The following is a 5326-nucleotide window of genomic DNA, read 5'->3' as shown; positions in this document are numbered from 1 at the left end:
TATTTTAGCACATGTGCATGGCAACAGCAAAACAGTAACGCAGCAGATGAATTCCTGGGCCGACCGCGTTTGTGAATTAGTGATCATGTAAAAAGCCACTGTGGCTTTGAGATTGCAACCAGGCCATGTGGAGACACAGCGAACTAACCAGCCCTCGAAATAGTCCGGCTATTCGTGTGGAGAGAGAAGAGAACGTGTGTTCGACATCAGGGACAGTTGCTTGGACCGTCCTGTGAATGTGACTGTAGATGTGATGAGGTGTTGAGTGATCGTTTGGGACTTCTGCCAAGAAAACCAAGCCATTATCAATGTGTTAATGCAGTGCTGCGTTTTAAATATGGGAAAATCTGGCAATATACACAACCATTCAAAAGTCTGTGGTCGGTGAAGTAAAAAACTTTTATTCAGCAAGGATGCATTAAATAAATCTAAAGTGACAGTAAAGGCATTGATGATGTCACACAATATTTCCAATAAATGCAGTTCTTTTGACCTTTCTATTCATCGAAGTGGTTTCCACAAAAATATTCATCAGCACAACTGTTTTCAACATTAATAATAATCAGAAATGTTTCTTCAGCAGAAAATCAGGATATTATTCTGATTTCTGAAGATCATGTGACACTGAAGACTAATGATGCTGAAAATACAGCTTTGATCAAAGAAATAAATTACATTTTAAAACACATTCAAATAGAAAACAGGTATTTCAAATTGTAATAATATTTCACTGTATTTTTTATCAAATAAATACAAACACCTTGGTGAGCAGAAGAGACTTCTTTCAAATTCATTAAAAACAATCATCTTTCAGACTCCAGACCTTTGAACAGCAAAGTGTTGTTTTTTGTTCTCTAAAAAAAATATATATTTTTAATTGTTAAAAAAAAATACTACTTTAATTATAATAGTTTTTTTAATGTGCTACTTTATACAACAACTTTTCATTCATGACTTAATGATATGTGTAATAATGTCTAATAAATATTACAAAAACAAAAGAAAATTACTAAAAATATTAATAAAATATTCAAGGAAACTATGATAGTACAATGATACTAAATCATCACTGGATCTTCCCTTACGAAAGGAAAATATATTTACCAATATATTGTGATATATTGTAATATATTATTTTCCCTTTTTATTTTCTTAAATATTATATATTTGAATACATTTAATAATATATTGATGATACATATATTATATAATATACTGCAAAATATACAAATGATTTCCGCTTTCAATATATTGCAATATATTGGAAAAAATTTATATTAAATCCCATGTATAAGAATATATGCCTAATATATTACATGATATTTTCCAATATACTGCAGTATATTTTTGTTTCATAAGGGTTTTTACTCAGCCTCATGTTGTTTCATAGCTTTAAGCTGTTAAAAAATATAAAATAATTTCAGCAAAATGATTTTGCAGCTCTTTTATATTCAAAAGCAGTTTATACAGATTAAACTCCAGTATGTCAATCTTGTGTTTCATGGAAGAAACAAGGAGGTTTATAAATGATGGATATAGGTGAACTATTCCTTGACTTCACAAGCCACAGGACAGTTTTTGCATTGGTTTTACCGTAGAGAACCGCAGTAGTCCGCATCACAGGGTCTGAGACGATGATTTCAGTTGACAGAAGGAAGATGAGACTAAGAAAAGAGAGAATTGACTTAAAAAGAGCACTTTGCTGCCCGCATGCTTTCTACTAACCAACATAAACACAGCATATCCTCCAAGTACCCTAACCCTCATAAAAGACACTTTTATAGACGTGGGGACGGAGGGGGCTCATTACAAGCCTCCTGATGTGGCTTGGATTTGGGCTATTTTCACTTCACCCTGGAATTTTCTCCGACCAAAGGAAGATCTCCAACCCCTCGGCTTTACCCAAACCCAGCTCTGGCTCTGAGTGTAATTACACAGAGATTCTCCGGCTGTTATAATGGCAGGAGTGAGGGGTCAGGCGCCCACAGACCAGTCGAGATGTGGCCTTAATTTTTACGTGATCGGTGGCACAGGACAGTTTTGGACGAGACATTACGCTCCAATTATGGTGGGAGTACACAAATCACTCAAGCAGTTAACTCGGCAGTTTTGTGGTGAGAAGATGGAAGAGGACTTGTACAGGAAACAGATGGAGTAATATAGACTGAAAGTAACGAGAGAGAGAGAAAAACGCTCACCTGCTGCTGCTGAATGACTGCTTTTAACCCTTTAGAGCCTGCTGGATCTTAGACAAGGCCTCTCAATGAGCAACATGTCGCACACGATCTCCTCCATGCTTTAGTAATATTTCATATAGGCAATAACATGCCTCCATATTTCAAGATGAACATTTACTGGACTAAAGCAACGTATGCAACGCCTTTTGCACTTGCAAAGAAAAAAACAAAGAAAAGCATTTGCACTTTTTTTTTTTTAATTGTCTAATGCTTCAATAAAGTGACAATTGTTTTATATGCCAGGCTTTACAGGGTTAATTTTATCAAACTTTGGGGTTATTAAAGGAATAATTCACTCAAAACTGTCAGAATTTACTCTTCAAGTTCATATAACTTGCTTTCTTGTTAGGAAGAAAGTTTAAACTTATTTACAGCAAAGCAGATAAAGATTTTTTACTATTACGCTCCAAAAAAGGACAAAACGAGTACCATAAAAGTATTTCATATAACTCATACACTGTATCTTTTAAAGTCCTCTGCTTCTCCTGCAATTCAGAGTCAGATGTAGAAAGCATCAAATAATCTGTGTTTCTCTCATCCATGTCTCACCAAAACACCTGAGACAAAGTTGATGTTTAAGCGATACAGAGTTTAGAGCTCCATTAAAGTATCAAAGATCCTTAACCCTTCGACACCTGCCCTCAGGTGACCCCAGGGTCAGAATAGCTCAGACTGAGAGTGGACAGAGGCCGAGAGAGTAATGTTTCAGGTCAGTGAACAGCGGGTGAACGTGGTATTCGGTTTAATTGGGAGAGGTGCTGAGATTGAGGTTTGTCTGAGGATAGAAGAGTAGTCGTGTCACTTTTGACACTTCAACTCAGTAAACTGACGACACGGTCATTTGACGGCATACGATACAGTGATTTTACCACAGTAAAGAGTAAAGAGTTAAGTGTCCAGGCACACTACTTTAGTTTTTAAACGTGTCCAGTAAAGTAAGCCTGGAGTGGCTTATTGCTAAATCTTAAAGAAATAATATAAAGTAAAATATTTAATTAAATAAAACTTTATAATATTTCTTTTTATTCACAATTTTAAAATACAGTAAAATAAAGTGTTGTTTAATATATTTAAAAAATAGCATATATATATTTACTATATATACACACACACACACATGCTTTTTTATAATATAATTTTTTTAATTTACAAATATACTGTATATATGTATGCTCTTTTTATAATGAAATTAATAATTGTATTTTATTGTATAGTTTTTATTAATATAATATTTCATTTCCTATTTTAATTCAAGATGCATGCTCTTTTTATTTAATAATAAAAAGTTAATCATTTAACTTTACACAGCTTTACGCAAGTTAATAAATTGTATTATTTATTTAAAAATTTTCGTAGCATACATATATGGATGCTATCATCCCAAACTTTATTTATATAATATATGTGTGTGTATATATATATATAATACAGAACTCAAACTGTGAATTAAAGAAATTCCAAAGAAATACCATAGTATTCTTCAAAGTGTTTTTGAAGTTTGTAATGATAGCATCCGTATAATACTATGGTATACATAAAAATATCTGCTTTATCTCTGATCAGTGATGTGAATCTGCAACACCTTCATCTCCTCATTAGGATGCCAGTGTGTGTGTGTGTGTGTGTGTGTGATTATCATCCCCTCAGGCCGTGTCTCACCTGCTTTGATCCTGTAGATGTGATGTTATCTGGACCCCCGCTGGCTCTGTTAGAGTCTCAGATGATTATCTGTCATCAGGAGCTGTGAGACCCTGAAGACCCCTGGAGCTCCTGCACTCAGCGTCTGTCTGAGGAGACACAAGCTTCACAAGCTCCTCTCTCTCTCCACTCACATCTGCATGGACAGAAAGAGAGAGAACCTTTCATCAAATGTAGTTAACACTTTATTATTTTATTTAAAAATTTTAAAATGTTTATTTACACGTTTTTTATATATATCAAAATGTTTATTTACACTTTTTTTATATATATCAAATGTCACTGCAAGGGATCTGTCAACCAGTCAAACTTAATTTAATTTGTTAATCATTAGTGTATTTATAAATAAATGTAAAATATATGTATTTACACAGAAATAAACTTATTTATGAATGCATTCATAAATCATACATTTATCTATAAATGTATTTTTTCATAAAAAATAGTTTTATTAATTAATTTTAATTAAATGTATATGTATCAGTTTTATGTTAATGTAATGCAATGAAATGCTATTAGAACTTTTATATTATATTTATATTCTCTGTTTTTTTTCTTTCTTAATTTTAGTTAAAGTTTTAGCAATTATTTTGTTTTTGTCATTTTTCTAAGTAATTGTTTTATGTCTTAAAGTGTCTTTTTAAAACTGTCTTTAATGTTTTTTTTTAATAAAATGTTTATTTTGTCTATACATATATATTGTACTTATTTATAGTACTTGATTACATTTTTTATCGTATATAGCTATGCTTTAATAATGCATATGTGGTTTTTGTAATTTCTTACTTAAATTAAACTGTAATGAATTGAATGAAAGAGTAGGAGAGAGAGAGAGAGAGAGAGAGATTTCCCAGATGTGAGTGTTTCATGGCCAAATCACTCTCTCTTCTCTCTGCTGACCTTCGTGGTCAAAGCATTTAGCTCCTGAGCCTCTATTAGATTTATTTACCTGTGTATCCCGTGCCAAAAATATCAGGCACATTTGGGATCATTTAAACTTACACTATTTCAGTTTGACCCTCACATTGTACATCTTATTCAGTTTAAAGCTTCAGAAAAGTGAAGACACATCATATTCTGAGCAGGTGCAAGCCAAATCTGTGCTGTCGGGAAATTATTTAGCAAACCATGACGTCTCTGTGCATAATTTTTTTTTTTTTTTTTTGGTCAAATCAACCCTTCAAGGTGTGTGTCAACCAATGGGCTTTAATTTAATTGATCAATTATAAGTATATTTATAAATAAATGCAAATACTATACATTTATAAATTTAAATACATCATGTATTAATTCAAAAAAATATTTATAAATTGCAATTTAATTAGAATTTGTATTATTATGAATAATAATAATAATAATAATAATAATAATAATAATAATAATAATAATAA

This window comes from Carassius auratus, chromosome 2 (assembly GCF_003368295.1).
Source record: "Carassius auratus strain Wakin chromosome 2, ASM336829v1, whole genome shotgun sequence".
NCBI lineage: Eukaryota > Metazoa > Chordata > Actinopteri > Cypriniformes > Cyprinidae > Carassius > Carassius auratus.
Note: the sequence above shows the minus strand (reverse complement) of the source record.